The sequence below is a fragment of the Kogia breviceps genome, chromosome 4, assembly GCF_026419965.1.
Source record: "Kogia breviceps isolate mKogBre1 chromosome 4, mKogBre1 haplotype 1, whole genome shotgun sequence".
Lineage (NCBI taxonomy): Eukaryota > Metazoa > Chordata > Mammalia > Artiodactyla > Physeteridae > Kogia > Kogia breviceps.
Genome location: NC_081313.1, coordinates 134,137,115 through 134,155,619, shown reverse-complemented (window position 1 = coordinate 134,155,619; position 18,505 = coordinate 134,137,115). Strand labels below are relative to the sequence as shown.

The 18,505-nt window shown below is 43.9% G+C and overlaps 1 long non-coding RNA gene and 1 other non-coding gene across 2 annotated transcripts in view; both read left to right on the top strand.

The window, feature by feature from the left end:
- Positions 1–18,505, top strand: part of LOC131755267 (uncharacterized) — a 52,709-nt gene that overhangs the window by 14,115 nt on the left and 20,089 nt on the right. Inside the window, exons 2-3 of the long non-coding RNA XR_010840288.1 lie at positions 5,917–6,083; positions 9,130–9,309. This is a non-coding gene — a long non-coding RNA (uncharacterized lncRNA). The remainder of the gene's footprint in view (positions 1–5,916; positions 6,084–9,129; positions 9,310–18,505) is intronic.
- Positions 15,777–15,849, top strand: TRNAE-UUC (transfer RNA glutamic acid (anticodon UUC)). The gene has a single exon. It is a non-coding gene; the product is annotated as a tRNA-Glu (tRNA).

The following is an 18,505-nucleotide window of genomic DNA, read 5'->3' as shown; positions in this document are numbered from 1 at the left end:
TCAGTCACACATTTGGTAATGCAAGAAACAGCAATTTTGTAAAACAGGCAATATAAATATAGTACTGTTAGCAGTATTAGTAAGGTCATAAGCAAGAATATAAGTCAAGAACTTCCATTAGGTGAAGCCCAGTATATCCCAGGTCATCTGACTTAGTCTGTTCTGTACCAATCCTTATCTTTAAGGGAAGTTTTATATTGGTATTGTCCATGAGGCACCCAGCCCAATTTCCTAGTGTTACCACGCTGTTTATCCCTAGTATGGTTTAATTGTCCCCAACCTAAGGGAGCCTTTAAATTTAAATGACCATAGCCTGGTATTAACTTCCTGGTTGCAAATCATGGACCATTTGATCTTCAGCCAAAGACAGATTACTGAGTTAAGTTTCAAAAACAAACTTAGAGGGCTTCCCTGGTGGTGCAGTGGTTGAGAGTCCGCCTGCCGATGCAGGGGACACGGGTTCATGCCCCGGTCCGGGAAGATCCCACATGCCACGGAGCGGCTGGGCCCGTGAGCCATGGCCGCTGAGCCTGCGCGTCCGGAGCCTGTGCTCCGCAATGGGAGAGGCCACAACAGTGAGAGGCCCATGTACCAAAAAAAAAACAAAAAACCTTAGAGTGTCCTATTAATAATTCAATTAAACTTTGCAACAATATAACATAATAGCAAGGAATTATCTGAGAAGTGAGTCTTAGTGAATATAGACCTCAATAAACATAATTAGAATTTGATATCCATTGAAATATCTCTTTCTCTCTAAAATTACCCTCATTTTTGTCAAATATAGCCAAATCAAGATTAATTTGTTTCTAAAGTAAATCTGGTCCATCAACCACATAGGCTCTTCCACACTGACTCTGGTGTAATTTCTCAGGAGTCTCAGACTGAATTCCCCAAAAGGCCTCTCTAGGCCAGGAAATCCATGCCAAAAGTGCGTCATCAAATTTTGCCTTGGTGTATTTCTCGCTTTTAGAGGTCCCCAAAATATCAGGATTCCTACACCTGTTAGGAGGTGGCCTTCCTAATTTATCTGATAAAGCTGCTGGGAACCTAAAAGTTTCCAGTTTCTGGAGGGAGCAGATAGAGAGCAAAGATAAATTTCAATTCTGCTTACAAAGGTATAATTTACCAAATTACTGTAAGTCATAATTAGTTTGAAGGGAAGGGTTTTCCTTACAGCTGGAAAACACAGATTTAAACCAGTAATTTTTCAGATAGAAACCATAAAAATTATATCAGTGTTCACCAGTTCACTCAATCCTTTCGTTAACAGTTTTATGAAGCCATCAGGTTTTTCCTTAGGATTCTTTCATATCTTACCCAGGGCTTCCCTGGTGGCACCGTGGTTGGGAATCTGACTGCCAATGCAGGGTAGGGTACACGGGTTTGAGCCCTGGTCCGGGAGGATCCCACATGCCGCGGAGCAACTAAGCCCTTGCGCCACAACTACTGAGCCTGCGCTCTAGAGTCCGCGAGCCACAACTACCGAAGCCCACGTGCCACAAGTACGGAAGCCCATGTGCCTAGAGCCCATGCTCCGCAACAAGAGAAGCCACCGCAATGAGAAGCCCGCGCACCACAAGAAAGAGTAGCCCCCGCTCGCAGCAACTAGGGAAAGCCTGCGCGCAGCAGCAGAGACCCAATGCAGCCAAAAACAAACAAATAAATAAAATTTAAAAAATCTTACCCAGGGGCTTCCCTGGTGGCGCAGTTGTTGAGAGTCCGCCTGCCGATGCAGGGGACGCGGGTTCGTGCCCCGGTCCGGGAAGATCCCACATGCCGCGGAGCGGCTGGGCCCGTGAGCCGTGGCCGCTGAGCCTGCGCGTCCGGAGCCTGCGCTCCGCAGCCGGAGAGGCCACAGCGGTGAGAGGCCCGCGTACCGCAAAAAAAAAAAAAAAAAATCTTACCCAGTTCCCCAGTACAACCTGAGATTTATCAAAGTACAACAATAACTGTCTATAAATGACAGAAAGACTTAAAAAGTCATGGTTATTAAATGTCGGATCACAATGCAATTGACAAAAGAAACTTACTGCTGTGACATGCAACATTTTTAAATAGCTAGAATTTTGACTGATAACATTTTACTAGTGCGTACTAGATTTTTAAGAATTCCATGTAATTTATAGAATACCTATATTAATAACATTTGTCCATACAGTATATTTTTAAAAGGTTTATCACTCATGTAATAATGCTCTCCATGTAATTTAACATACTTATTAAATATTTCTCTCTAAGATGCCTCATGGGCCTTCTAAAGCATCTCAGAGTAAGCTGGATGTCAAAGGAACTGTTATTAATTTTTGATATTTGGGAAGTTTGTCAAAAAGTTTCAAAGCACTTGGACAAAGAAGATCATAGGTCACTGTAAGACAATAGTTATTCACTTAGCCAAAGTGACAATAAAATATTTCAAAGGCAAATGTAGAACAGATCACTTAAAAGGTAAAGAAACTTAATATCTGTTATCAGAGTCAGCTCAACATTTTAAGAAAACTTGCCTTCTTAACAGAGATAAAAGCCATATTCAAGTTTTGTACCAGCTTACTTTTAAAATTCATTTATTCAGTTAACTTCAATCTAAACCTAGCCAATCCTGACCATCCACAAACCCTCCATCCCTTTCTGTATCCATATTAATCTGTCCCCCATTCTCTTCTCCATCCAGAAACAACCAGTTCTATGGCAGACTCATTTTCGTTTCCCTTATTAAAATGCAATTCCATCCCTCATACCTTCTTCACTGAAAACACACATCCTACTTCCCTACTGTATACTGAAATGTTTCCTTTATTATTTTTGTTAGCTTTAATTACCTGCTTAAATTAGAGTCTTCAACTCTTAAAAACTGTAATTTCTAGTGAAAACTAAGTAGTAAGCAATTATGTACTGTTTTTTACATTAGCATTCCATAGATTGGTAAACATAAATACCAGTGATAATTTCTAAAAACATTGCTTTCTTACAGAAAACATTTCAGGGTGGCACCAAACATATTCATTAGTAGTCCTAAATACCTTTAGTTTTTCTGTTTAGTAATTGCTGTCTCAGTATCTTATTTTACTTCGGAATGACCCAGCTATTCAACAAACTTTCATCATTTAACAATTTAACGTAACTCTAAAATTTTATGTTACCAAATATCTGGAGAGATCACCGTCAAGTAGGCATTCCAAAAACAGAATTATTCCCATAGAGTTTACCTAAAAGTTCTTATCTGATTTACATTTACTTTCCTCAAAAGTTTTTTTTGAGTTAACTTTTCTTGTTGACAGATTTGTAACAGATAAAATAAGGTTTTACTTGACTTCTATTAAACCTAGTTACAATAAAGGTATTATACTTAATGTTGATGACCCTAAAGATGTGTCTATATTAATTAAATTAACAAACTTTATAAGTTTAATACCAGATATTAATTTAATACACAGTATTTCCCAGTTCATGTGAACCTGAAATTAATTCTGGCCAGTTAACTTCTATATTTTTGAGAATTTATATAAGCACTTAACTTCCTTTAAGCCAATTAAGTAGAGCTCATTGAATTAATTTTGATAATACCGTCCAAAGGACATATATACAATGCACACAGACATATAGACAAATACAACCAGAGCTCTCATAGCTTCATTTTCTAAACTTAGTCATGAATCAGGTATTACAATATAAAACTCACTAGCTTATAAATAACAGTTGAAATAAGCAAAATTTTAAAAGGCTTCTCTTACCCATTTTTTTTTCCTCCAGTCTCAGAAATTAGAGATGGTCTAGATAAGATAAGTGATCCTGAGAGCCCTGGTCTCAAGGCATGGAGCGGGAAAAGCAAGTTCTCCTAGAAGGACTTATTCCCTCAGGGTCAGAATTCTGAAAAGACGTTTTATCAAGCTTGCCTTTTGTAACTGTATATGCAAAAAGAACCAGTTTTGGAATTTTCAAGAGTTTTACCTACACCAATTTTCTCTGGAGTCTAAACAATATGGTGGCCATACAATGTTATAATAAAATATCATCTCTTTCTTAGTCCTCGGCTCATAGCTAAAATGTTTCCAGTCAGTCAGAATTTGCCCAAGAGGGATTCACAGTGGAACAGAACCAGAATTTCCCATTTCACAAGACAGGATGTGAGTCATAACAAAGAAGAGGTCCCACCAGCATCGCTGGTTGGAGGAAGGGGCCTAGAGTGGGCTCTTGTCTAACACTTGGAAATGAATTGTCTGAGGAGACACATGTGCTCACAAAGCAAGAGACTTTATTGGAAAGGGGCGCCAGGATAGAGAACAACAGGGTATAAGGGAACCCAGGAGAACTGCTCTGCCACATTGCTCGCAGTCTGGGCTTTATGGTAATGGGGTTAGTTTCCAGGTTCTCTCTGGCCAATCGTTCTGACTCAGGGTCCTTCCTGGTGGTGTGCACATAGCTCAGCCAAGATGGATTCCAGCAAGAAGGATTCTGGGGGTTTGGTAGGACATATGGACTGTTGTCTCCTCTCTCCTTTTGACCTTTCCCAAATTCTTCCAGTTGGTGGTGGTAGCTTGTTAGTTCTGGGTTCCTTACTAGGACCTCCTGTTGTAAGATAACTCATGCATTTGGTTACCATTGGGCCTGGCCAGGGCAGGTAGTTTGGGTCAGTGGCTCCCCTAACATTTTTATATAGTTTTGACTTCTGAATCATGAAAATGTTTTAGATATTCAAAAAGTAAAGTTAAACTGAAAAGATTTTAAAAAGCAAACCTGAAACAATACAAATAAAAATTACACCCAATTATGTATCAAATGAATAACATAACCAACCACACACACTTAAGCAACTTTGAAGCCAATAACAGGACATTTTCTAAGCCTAAAAAGAAGTGACCAGAAACTCTCACCTTTGCTTGGGAGGCTTGTTGAAGGAGTGATTTGGGGGTGTATTTCTGAAAGGGTTCTGTGTGTGTGCAGGATACATGTATTATCTTGTGATTTTAAAGGAGTGTTATTTGCTTGAGCTCTCTGGGACTGTTTATAGCAAAGCAAACATTTTAATAAGTAGATACACACCAAATAACGTAGCACTTGGGTTGCCTCAGTGTGTGAAAACGGCATACCCCACCCTCACCCCACCCTCACCCCACCCCCACCCCCCGCAAGACGGTTGCATGTCCCTGAGTGGACAGCGCCCCCTGCGGGACGATGTTTGCTGAGCTCCTGCCTCCCCCCACCCTCTCATTACAGTTCTTGTGTATTTATTACAAATTACAGTTTTTCTAACACCAAAACTCGGATCCTCCTTCTTCCCTCAGATTTTATGGGAGAAGATATCTGTACTCATAAAGTCTTTGTCTTTCTCACGATTCAGTTATGGGTCAATGGAAAGGACAGTTTCCACAGTGGGACAGAACGAGGTTAGAGGGCTAGAGTTGCCTCTTAATAGTCTACAGACAGATGTCTTAACCTGAGAGAGTCCCACCTTCATCCTGTGGAGATAATGGAAAAGTAGCTCTCCAGATGGTGGTGAGGATGAAATCAGATATGGGAAGAGGCTGTCTCAACACGAATTGGGTTATAAAACCAAGGTGGGAGGGCATGGGGGCCACAAATCTGGTGTACCCAGGATGAGCCAGGTGGCAGCTCTTTGTTGAGTGTCCTGGTTAATCATTGGGTCAATGGTTGTGATAATCAGACAAGGTGTATCTAATCCCCATGTGCCAGTGCAGACCTCCACGGCAGAGCAGTCAGTGACTGGCCTGGTCATTATGATGGGCAAGGCAGGGCCATGTGGGTGCCCAGGTCTGCCTGACTCCAGATCTTGAGTTCCTACACCTGCTGGATGCTGGGGGTTAGCAAAGAGGTAGCCTACTCTCCAGGGACTTCTAGCTGGATTGGGCAGAAGGGAGGTCTTCCTCTGCTCTGAACCTTTCTCTGCCTTTTCTTTAGATTTCAGCTTCCCACCTGGGAAGGAAGACTTGAGCGACCACCCAGAATGGCTGGCAGCCTCCCAGCCCACTCACCATGGACCCTCCACCTTTATCTCATAGTGCCTGAAGCCACAGTGATGTCCTTGAGCAGTTAGACGACAGAACAGGCATTGGAGCTGGCATGTGGTAGGTACACAGTTCATATCTGGAGAGAAAGGCTTTCCTTATGAGCCTTATTTTGTTAGCCCAGCAGCAGCAACTCTGCACCAAGTTCCTAAATGCCTGCAATGGCATTTGAGCCTCAGAGCCAGGCTTGGACTGAGGTGCATGCATGTGAGATGTGTCTGCTTGACGCTGTCCTTTATTTACTACTTTTTACTTGTCACTCACTGCAGGAAGCACTTTACAGGTGTAATGGGGACAAGAGTTTTGAATTGTATCATTGTGATTTTTTTTTCTCTCTTGCATTCCCTTGGATATGAACTGCCAAAGACATTTTTTGCCTTGGTCCTGCTGCTGGAATGCAAAGCTTTAAGTCCAGCCCGGAGCTGAGAGCCAGCAGGTAGAAAGGAAAAAGGATTTTGTAAATTTCTTTAGTTCCCAGGCCAGGTCGAGAAGTTCAGAAGTCTTCAAACAAGGTGCACAAAACTCCTGGGGTGCACAAAGTCTTTCCAGGAGGGGGTGTGGGCAGGGAAACCAGAAAATAGTTTTCACTACTTTGACTAATACATGGAATCTGAAAAAAATCTTGTAAAAGATATATCCATGAGTTTTTAGTCACTGTATCTTGAAAATTTGAGTAGTGCCAGAAAATGTTCCAATCACATCGTATTTTATGTAACTAAATTGTATCCCAGGTACATAGATAGTTTCAAGGGAGTCAGTTTTCAGAATCTCAGCTTCCATATGATTTCTTTCCTAAAGTTGATCTGCCTGTAAAAGCATCTGAGGTGACAACTACTCCTCTCACATGTGGCACCCACCCCAGATCTCCCTCTGTGGGGTTGCTCCTCTGATGATTACTCAAGGGTTCTGCAGGGCTTCTTGTCTTACACACACCTCTCTTAAATATAAGGTAAGGAATTTTGGTCATATTGGGAAGTTCTGAAGAAAGATGTATGCGAGCTTGGGGTTCAGAGAGTTGTGGCGATTTTTAATCTCTTTGCTTTTTCCACCTCTCTCTCTTTTTTTAAAACTATATTTATTTTATTTATTTATTTATTTATTGGCTGCATTGGGTCTTCCGTTGCTGTGCACGGGCTTTCTCTAGTTGCCGCGAATGGGGGCTTCTCTTCGTTGCAGTAGGAGGGCTTCTCATTGCGGTGGCTTCTCGTTGCGGAACACAGGCTCTAGGCGCGCAGGCTTCAGTAGTTATGGCACACGGGCTTCAGTACTTATGGCTCGCGGGCTCTAGAGCGCAGGCTCAGTAGTTGTGGCACACTGGCTTAGTTGCTCCGCTGCATGTGGGATCTTCCCGGACCAGGGCTTGAACCCGTATCCCCTGCATTGGCAGGCGAATTCTTTTTTTTTTTTTTTTTTTAATATATTTATTTATTTATTTATTTTTGGCTGTGTTTGGGTCTTCGTTGCTGCGCGCTGGCTTTCTCTAGTTGCAGTCACCAGGGGCTACTCTTCATTGCGGTGTGTGGGCTTCTCATTGCGGTGGCTTCTCTGGCTGCAGAGCATGGGCTTTAGGTGCGCCGGCTTCAGTACTTGTGGCTCACGGGCTCCAGAGCACAGGCTCAGTAGTTATGGCTCACGGGCTTAGTTGCTCTGCGGCATGTGGGATCTTCCTGGACCAGGGCTCCAAGCCGTGTACCCTGCATTGGCAGGCGAATTCTTAATCACTGCACCAGCAGGGAAGCCCCTCTCTCTCTTTTTTTTTAATTGAAATATGATTGACATAACATTATATTAGTTTCAGGTGTCAATATTTATATATATTACAAAATGATCACAACAAGTCTAGTTAACATCTGTCACTATACATAGTTACAATTTCTTTTTTCTTGTGATGAGAACATTTAAGATCTCTCCATCTCTTATCCACCTCTCCTTTTGCCTAAAAATGCTTTGCACTTGAAGGAATCCCCCAGGAGCAAAACAAAGAGAGCACAGTAGGAGTTACACCTCCCTGGGAAGCAGCTCCTGTGTTCTCAGTACTCATACTTAGAAGCATCCTCAGCTGGTGGACAAGCCTCTGAACAGCAGGCACAGCAGAGGGTAGTGATGCTGAGCCATGCTCATGTTCTCCGGGAATACCAACATTTTCAGGACATATTGGCTGAAACTCACAGATGATATTTCTATGATACTTCTTTCAGATTCTTTGTGTTATTAAAAAATGGAGTCAGCCTGTTTTTATCAAATCGTATAGAATAGCCTTATTACAGTCTTCATCTTATAAAATGTTTGGTATTTTCTATTTCTGTTATAAGAAAGAATTTTAGCACCAGGTCAATTAGTTTTCTGCAGTGTAGTCAGCCCTCTGTATTCAAGGGTTGCACATCTGTAGATTCACCCAGCTACTGATCAAAAATATTTAGGGGAAAAAAAAATCCAGAAAGTTCCAGAAAGCAAAACTTGAATTTGCTGCATTGGCAACTATTTACATAACCTTTACATTGTATTAGGTATTATAAGTAATCTAGAGATGATTTAAAGTATATGGGAGGGAGGATAGAGGATGTGCGTAGGTTGTATGCAAATACATTTCATATAAGGGACTTGAGCACCCTCAGGTTTTGGTATCTGTGGGCATCCTAGAACCAATTTCCCACAGATACTGAGGGATGACTGTATATACATCAATAAAAGATGCTTTCTTTTTTTTTAATAGAGGTATAGTTGATTTACAATATTATATAAGTTTCAGGTGTACAACATAGTGATTCAAAAATTTTAAAGATTATACTCCGTTTATGGTTATTATAAAACATTGACTATATTCCCTGTGCTGTACCATATGTCCTTGTAGCTTATTTAGTTTACACATAGTAGTTTGTACCTCTTAATCCCCTCCATCTGTCTTGCCCCTCCCTGCTAAAAGATGCTTTCTATATTTAAGAATTACTCATCAAAACTTATATTTATATTATTTTGGTCAATTTTGTATTAATTCTATTTGTAATAATAGTTCAATTCAGAAGATATGTTTAACACTTAGGATTTATGGTTGACAGGGAATAACGTAAACTTCAGAATTTCAATTTATATGCCTTTTTTGTTATAGCTAAGTTTGATAAGGTGGTGGATAAAAGACTTTAAAGCCTAAAACTATATTGCCTTATGGTGAAGATATACAGAGGATGTGGAATGGAAACATGAATTCAAGGAGAAGAAGGAAAAAATGTAAAATTTCCAAATGTTGAAGAAGAGCTTGTTCATGGATTTAAACAACTGATGATAGTGGGTAAGAAAGTGTTTCAATATTTAGATTCCATTGGATATTTTAGAAGGCTGATGTAACAGTTTTTATTTAAAATATTAGTATTTACAATAGATGGAAATTATATCCCTTGCAACCATTTAAATGTTTAGTGAAATTTTTAGATGTCATCTTAAAAGTGTGCAAGAGGGTACACACCATTTTTAAAAACTTCTTTTAGGAGCTATGTAAGTGTATCAGTCAGGATCATCTAGGCTATGCTGTAATAACAATCCCAATGACTTAGTGGCTTGTAACAAAGGTTTCTCACTCACACTTCACATCCATTATGGGTTGGTGGGTGGTTCTGAGTTGTGAGGGGAAGTGGCACATGTTTGGTCTTGCTGCTGCCAGAATAGTCACATGGCCTACTCAGCACAGAGGGCAGGAAGTGTGGTCCTGGAAGGCAGAGGGCTGGGTATACTTAGTGAACAGTCTCAGTTTAGAAGACAGTGGGCCAGATCATAGAGGTTCTTCCATGGTGCACAGAGATTCCACTAAGACTCCTGGGCAGAAGGGACTATAACCAGGGAGGTCCAGGATGTCCTTTCCTCCTGCCCCCACAGAATGAGGGAGGAAGAGGGGCAGAGAGAGGGCAGGGACTTAAGAGGCATATGTTCTTTTTAATTGATTTTCAGGGTGAAACCACAATAGGGGAGGCTGATAGTCAGCAAAGTGGGTCAGCAAAGGTCTGGGGTGAGGACAGAAGGGCTGCAAGATGCATGGCCTTCATTGTCACAGGCAAAGGACTGGACACAGAGACTTCAGTAGTGGCCCAAAGATCAGATGGGACCAGTCACCCTATAGTGGTCACTTGTTCACTGCCAGACCAGACCAGACTGACTCTCTACTGCAGGAGTCAGCATGGACCCGGGAACCTCCAATGGATCCCTGGCCCTTCTCCCACCTTCATGTGTACCCAGGTACCATTTTGGAGAGGTGCACAAGGATGGGATACAGTATCATATCCATCCAAGTAACAGAAAATTCATTTGAAACAGACTGTTGTTCAAAAGAGACTGTTAAACAATTCTTGATTCAAAGTTGCACTTGGAAAACAAACAAACAAACAAACAAAAAAACCCAAAGTTGTACTTGGAAAGGAACTTGGAAGAGAAGGTTTGGACCAGAGGAGATTGAAATGCCAAACTATAGTCTTAGCACCCCAACCCCCGTGACTTGTGTAGAAGATGACTTGACCACATTTTCTCTGCATGTCTAAGCAGGGGTGTGAGCAGATCTCAGCCATCCTCACGTGTATCACCCCAGCACTCCTTGGGGTGGGTGCTGGTGTCCTCTCTCGTTTAGAGATGATGAAAGAGCCTTCTGAGGTTAAATTGCTTTCCCAAGGTTAAATTGCTTTCCCATGAATCTGGGACTCTCCAGCTGCCCAGCCTGAGTGTTTCCACTTTACTGGGCTCCCTCCCGAGACTCCAGTCTAGCTTGGTCCCTTCAAGATTGCTGTGGCAGCAAGAGTCAGAAAGGCAAGCTTTCCTCCAAGTCATGGATAAGCACTGCTTACACGCAACACAGTGTTCATAGTGAATATCAGAAGCTTAGAGAGAAGTCACCTTTGGGCAAAGCTATTGTTTTGTGCAGGTCTCTGCTTCCTATCCTTAATGTGGCTGGACCAGCCCTTGTGGTTCTTATTATGAGTGCAAGACACCCTCAGCAATAACCATCAAGAAACTATGAAACAAGTAAACCAACTTTATTACTTACAAGTTCTGGAGTACGGGTACACAGCATGCCTGAGGCCACAGAAGGTCTGGGGGGAGAGAGAGAGAGAGAAAGAGAGAGAGAAAGGGCTTGTTCTGCTTTTATTGGGGTTGAAGGTGGGGGTGCCTAGTAGTGAACGTAAAACATAAGAGCAGAAATTAAAACTCAGGGAGAGAAAAGCAAGTGGCCAAACCAAAGGTCTTTAAAACAGAGGAACGGGCTTCCCTGGTGGCGCAGTGGTTGAGAATCCGCCTGCCAATGCAGGGAACACGGGTTCGTGCCCCGGTCCAGGAAGATCCCACATGCCGCGGAGCAGCTGGGCCCGTGAGCCATGGCCGCTGAGCCTGCGCGTCCGGGGCCTGTGCTCCGCAACGGAAGAGGCCACAACAGTGAGAGGCCCACGTACCACACACACACACACACACACACAAAAAAAAAAAAAAAAAAAAAAAACAGAGGAACTTATTGGGGTCAGCCTAGATCTTTTTTTTTTTTTTTTTTTTTTTTTTTTTTTTTTTTTTTTTTTTCATCATTTTTTATTGTAAGAAAATACACAGTTTGAAAGTGTGAATAATGCAATATTTATGACCAAGATATGGGACTTAGGGAGGGGCAGGGAAATAAAGAAAAAAGATCAAGATGATCTGATTGAGAGACAGTGTTGAACTCCAAATACTGAATTGGAAAAGGAGGGAGGTGGGGAGGACTGGGAGGAGGGAGTAAAAAAATTTGATCAGAGAAACAGTTAAAATACAATATGAAAATAAGTAATACCTCTCCTTAAATTCCTTCTATACACAAAATACACGATTTGCCAAAGCCCAATTTGTGCTACTGGGATTCTGTGAGCTCCTTAAGTGTATTCACATCCTCTGCAACAGCAGAAAATGATTATGATACAATCAGAATATGCTCAAGACAAGTTAAACTCTTGCCAGCAGGTTCTTAAAAATCACAAGATCTCTTCACCCCACCCACCCCCCATTCCCCAAAAAAGTATTAATATGTCACCACTGATATGTACATCACAATTAGTTTCTGTAAAATGTATCAAATTTTCAACAGCCTAGATCTTTATCTAATCGTGTGGCTGGCATTATGTTTGTTCACATGGCAGCCTTTGGAGTGGATGCAATGAAGAGCTTAAGTCAGGCACTTGCATTACAACTTAAAAAGAACCCAACTGTCAGACACTTAAACTTACGGTTATGAAGAAGATGGATGTGTTTCTAGTTGAGGGCCTCTGGGTGTAAATTGGAATAATTCACAATGTTCTGGCACTATCTGCTCAGGCGTAAGACATATGGAATGGTCGGGGATAGTCCTGCTCTTTGGTGTTCTGAGAACCAGCCCACACAGGACAGAAAGCAGCAAGCCATAAACAGGTTTCATCAAATCAATTGTCTGTATCCTCAACCTGGGGTCTAAAACTGAAACCATGTAACTCAGATTGGGACTTGAACCCACGGTCTTTTAACTGAGATCACACACCTGGTCTCAGGACTTAATGAAGCTCAGGTTCTCCATGTCTTGTCAGAAAGAATTCAGTGAGAGACAAAGTGATGGGTAAGAAGTAAATTTATTTAGAGAGAAACACACTCCACAGACAGAGTGTGGGCCATCTCAGAAGGTGAGAGTGGCCCCAGGGTATGGGGTTGTCAGTTTTTATAAGTGTGGGTAATTTCATATGCTAATAATTGGGAGGAGTATTCCAGCTATTTGGGGGAAGAGGTGGGGATTTCCAGAAATTAGGCCACTGCCTACTTTTTTTAAAAAATTAATTAATTAATTTTTGGCTATGTTGGGTCTTTGTTGCTGGGTGCGGGCTTTCGTTGCGGTGCGTGGGCTTCTCTCTTTGCAGAGCACGGGCTTCAGTAGTTGTGATTCGCAGACTCTAGAGCGTAGACTCAATAGTTGTGGTGCACGGACTTAGTTGCTCCGCACCATGTGGGATCCTCCTGGACCAGGGCTCGAACCCGTGTCCCCTGCATTGGCAGGCGGATTCTTAACCACTGTGCCACCAGGGATGTCCCCACTGTCTACTTTTTGACCTTTATGGTTGGCCTTGGAACTGTCATGATGCCTGTGGGTGTGTCATTTAGCTTGCTGATGTGTTACAATGAGCGTATCCTGAGGCTTAAAGTCTAGTGGAAGTTGACTTGTCCGCCATCTTGGACCTATTTGGTTCTAATCAGTTTATGTCATGTCCTCGGGCTATATTATTCTTTTAAAGGTTGTGCCCTGCTCCCTTCCCTCCTGTTTCAGAACCTCACCCCCTGATAGATAGCTTTGAAGTGGATGCAGTAGTCATAGCCACATCACAGAGAAGCAGGAAGGTTAAGTGGCTTGCCTAAGCTGGGATGAGACTTTTGCCTCTGGTTCATGCTGTCTGTGCCTCCAAATGCTATTCTTCTATGACCAGGGGTAAATTCACTGAGAATGATCAGGGCTCAGAAAATGACTCTTGGGAGTTGTGTTACCAAACTGAACTTGGGTCTGCTCACCCTGTAACTGCACAACTCAGGCTGGGACTTGACTTGAACCCATTGTCCTTTTTAAAAAAATATTTATTTATTTATTTGACTGTTCCAGGTCTTAGTTGCAGCATGAGGGATCTTTGTTGTGGCATGTGGGATCTTTCGTTGCAGCATGTGGGATCTAGTTCCCTGACGAGGGATGGAACCTGGGGGTCTTCGTTGCTGCGCCCAGGCTCTCTCTAGTTGTGGCGAGCGGGGGCCACTCTTCGTTGCGGTGTACGGGCTTCTCATCGCAGTGGCCTCTCTTGTTGTGGAGCATGGGCTCCAGGCGTGCGGGCTTCAGCAGTTGTGGCATGTAGACTCAGCAGTTGTGGCTCGCGGGCTCTAGAGCGCAGGCTCAGCAGTTGTGGCGCATGGGTCTAGCTGCTCCGTGGCATGTGGGATCCTCCCGGACCAGGGCTCGAACCCGTGTCCTCTGCATTGGCAGCATTGGCAGGCAGACTCTTAACCACTGAGCCACCAGGGAAGCCTCATTGTCCCTTTTTTTTTTTTTTTTTTTAATTACCTTTATTCAAGTCAATTTGTGTGTGTGTATGTGTGTGTGTGTGTGTGGTACGCGGGCCTCTCACTGTTGTGGCCTCTCCCGTTGCGGAGCACAGGCTCCGGACGCACAGGCTCAGCGGCCATGGCTCACGGGCCCAGCTGCTCCGCGACATGTGGGATCTTCCCAGACCAGGGCAGGAACCCATGTCCCCTGCATCGGCAGGCGGATTCTCAACCACTGCGCCACCAGGGAAGCCCCCCATTGTCTTTTAATTGAGATTGCACACCTGGCCTCAGGACTTGCTGAAGTTCAGGTTCTTTATGTCTCATTGAAGGAAGAATTCAGTGAGATACAAGGTGATAGGTAAGAAGTGGATTTATTTAGAGAGATATACATTCCACAGAGTGTGGGCCATCTCAAAAGGCGAGAGGCCCCGAAACATGGGGTGGTTTGTTTTTATGGGCTGGGTAATTTCATAGGCTAATGAGCGGGAGAATTATTCCAACTATTTTGGAGAAGGTGTGGGGATTTCCAGGAATTGGGCCACCACCCACTTTTTGTCCTAGGAACTGTCATGGTGCATTGTGTGTCATTTAGCATGCTAATGTATTACAGTGAACTTATAATGAGGTTCAAGGTCTACTGGAAGTCAAATCTTCTGCCATCTTGGGCCTAATCAGTTCTAACCATTCTTTGTTGTATCCTCAATGGCTATGTCATTCTTTTAAAGGTTGTGTCCTGCCTCTTTCCCTCCTGTTTTAACCTGACGTGCACCAAAGACAATCACCAACACCCACTTGTAGTGAAGGGACAGTTCAGCATTTATTTGTAGGACACCAAGCAGGGAGAAGGGGAAGCTTGTGCTCAAAAGACCCAAACTCCCCAATGGCTTTCAAGGAAGGGTTTTTAAAGGCAACATTTGGGGTGAGGGCTATAGGGTGTATGACTTTCTTCTGATTGGTTGGTGATGAGGTAATAGGGTGATGTTTCTGGAATGTTAATCATCAACCTTCTGGTTCCAACCAGTCTGGGGTCTAGTGCTTGTGGTCAGCAAGTAGTCACTATCCTCGACCTGGGGGAGGGGGTCTTAGTTTCTACAGAACAGCTCAAAGGTGTGTGTCAGATTGTTATGTATATCCCTTGAGAAGAAGCTAGGACTCTGCTTTATCATTGAACTGTTGTCTCTTGACTGCTTTTCCTTTGTTTCTGCATTCCCTCACTTCCCTAATTAGTAACCGTTTGAGTCTGCTCTTTGGAACTCAGGGAAGGCATAGGGGACTGAAGCCTTTTTCTACAAACAAGAAACGGAGGATACAGAGGGCCTTTTGTACCTGGGAGGGTCCTGCTGGGTCCTGCTCAGTTTCAGTCTCCCCTTTTCTTTGATATTCTTCAGTCCTGAGAGGAACAGGGTCAGGACAAGAAAGGGAATACTGTTTTGGATAGAGAGGTTAATCATAAACTTGGCAGGGAAACTTGGTTTTAGGGGGACTCAGTTTAAGTTAGATCCAGCCACGACCCTGCCAGGAACAAGCACAGTGTCCAGAGGGGCATCATTTTTTACAGGAATTACAGAACTTCCTTCACCCATATAGAGGCAGGGAACATTTTCCTGATCCCCTTTCCCTATAGCCACCTCATGAGGTTTCTTTCTCCCCAAATTTTTGTTTTAAAAAATTCCAACCGTTAAGGTTTTTAAAAAGCAAAGAGGGAAATCCCTGGTGGTCCAGTGGTTAAGACTCGGCACTTTCATTGCCGTGAGCCCAGGTTCGATCCCTGGTCAGGGAACTAAGATCTCAGAAGCTGCAGGGCATGGCCCCCCCACCCCCGCAAAAACAAAAGCAAAGAAATTGTCTGGAAGATACTCATGTACTTACTTGCTTTGGAAGAAAGTTTTCTCACTACTGAGGGAAATGTCTGACCTTTAATGAAGACTGGCCCAATGCAAGGTTTGCAGGGGACCAACCGACTTGGCTTTGTGGGTGGGAAATCTGTAATGCAGGATTGGCTATAGGAAGCAAATGACCACAAGGGGGCAGTAAAAGCCAGTGGCTGAATGAGGAGCTCTTGCTGGGAGGGGGAATGAACAGCCCCCATTCAGCACCTGGAGCCTCCCTGAAAGTTTCCCTTTACTTATAACACAGGGACCCAAGGGCACTTAACTTATCCTGGCACATCTATAGTGAGACGTCTCCTTGTCTGTATTGGTTGGGGGAAGTAGAATAGGGGAGGAACAGGAATTATCAGGAAAGATTATCCCCACCCAGAGTCCACACCATGTCTTTCCCCTTCCCAGGAGGAGGCAGAGGCCTGGGGTTGGGTGTGGGGCGGCCAGGCTCTTGTTCTTAGCTCCGAACTCCTTCTCAAGGGCTGTCAGGCTGTGCCAGGAGTGGAATGAAAATGTTTGGTGTTTTCCAAGAGGAACTGAGGCAGGAGATAGATGGGCCCCAGGCTGAGCAACTGGAGTTTGTCCCCTGTGGACAGAGACTCCAAGGAGCAAAAGAGGAACTGAGCCCTGCCCAGAAAAAAGATAGAGAGACCACATATTTCTCATTCTTGAGGTTAAGGAGACCTTCCTGACTACACATGTGCAGAAAGGCTCCTCAGGGGGCCAAAAGGGAGGGGGCGCCACCCCATAGTAGGTGATGTCAGCCTACCCATAGCCCTCTTCGCTAGAATCCATCTTGGCTAAGGGATGTGTACGCAAACAGGGGAGGACCCTGAGATAAACCAAATGTGGACTCAGAACCAGGCAAAGCAAGGTGATCAGCCAGAGGAAACCCAGAAGAAATGCCCCCATATAAATAGTGATTCAAACTACCATGAGGGTGCGACTGTTTCTCTGAGCCTGCATGTGTGTCTATCCACATGTACTATTTGTCCTCCTAATAAACACTTTACTTGTTTCACTACTTTCCACCTCTTTGTGGGAATTCATTTCTACAAAGCTGATGGGCCAGGGCCTTGTCTCTGGCCACTGGCCCTGGTGGTCTGGCCAGGGAACCAAAATCCTGCTTCAAGCTGCTGCAGGTCTAGGCTACCCAAGATCAGAACTGGTTTGGTCTTTCAGGAGGTTTAAAAAGGAAAGTGGCCCCACTTCTGGCGCATGGTTTCCTGGGACTGAGAAAGGCCAGGGTTGTGAAACCCATGAGGGATGGATGCCTAGGCCTGCTCAGACCCTGCATTCTGATACAGCAGCCCTTTGGGTAAGTTTTGGCCCTAACAGAATGGTGAAATTGGCATAGTGTGTGAAACCACCCTCCTCTGAAGTTCTCATTGGCCAGTGACGTTATCTCCTGCAGGAAGGCAGCAGAAACCACTCGCAGAGCTGGACCCTTGCTCTGAGAGATACGAGGCATTGTTCCAAGGATCTTCCTTCCTTCCTGCTTCCCTCCCTCCATCCTCCTCTCCCATCTTTCCCTTCTCCCATGGAAAATTTCACACAGAATAAGAGTAGAGCAAAGAGAACAATGCACCCTTGTACCTACCAGTCAGCTACAGTGAGCATTTCAGGACCGCTCTTGTTCCATCTTTATCCCTCCCCTCCTCTCCCATCACTGGGTTTGTTTTTGTTTTTGTTTTTGCAGTACGCAGGCCTCTCACTGTTGTGGCCTCTCCCGTTGGGGAGCACAGGCTCCGGGCGCGCAGTCTCAGCGGCCATGGCTCACGGGCCCAGCCGCTCCACGGCATGTGGGATCTTCCTAGACTGGGGCACGAACCCCTGTCTCCTGCATCGGCAGGCGGACTCTCAAACACTGCGCCACCAGGGAAGCCCACCACTGGGTTATTTTAAAGCAAATTGTAGCTGTTACAACATTTATCCATACATTTTAGGCTTCATCTCTAAAGGATAAGAATTTTTTTAATCCAGTCACAATGCCATTATCACACCTTGGCATCTTTTAATACCCAATCCTTATTCATGTTTTCCTCATTTTCTCAAGAGTATATTTTTATAGTTGATTGGTTCAAATCAGGATCCACCTAAAATCCACACTTTACAATTGATGGATATGTGTCTTAGGTCTCTCTCTCTCTTTTTTAAAAAACATTTTAGAATTTTAATGTTTGATGAGAACAGTATTTCCAAAGATGTGTTCTTCTTTTTAAAAAAATAAATTTAGGGCTTCCCTGGTGGCGCAGTGGTTGAGAATCCGCCTGCCGATGCAGGAGACACGGGTTCGTGCCCTGGTCCGGGAAGATCCCACATGCCGCGGAGCAACTAAGCCCGTGAGCCATGGCCGCTAGGCCTGCGTGTCCGGAGCCTGTGCTCCGCAACGGGAGAGGCCACAACAGTGAGAGGCCCGCATACCGCAAAAAAAAAAAAAAAAAAAAATTTAGCTGGACAACTCAGCCAACTGGCACATTTAGCTAGCACTCCAGCTACCATGCAAGATACTTGGTTCAGGTCAAAGTGCAGATTTTCTTGATTATCTTTATGTAA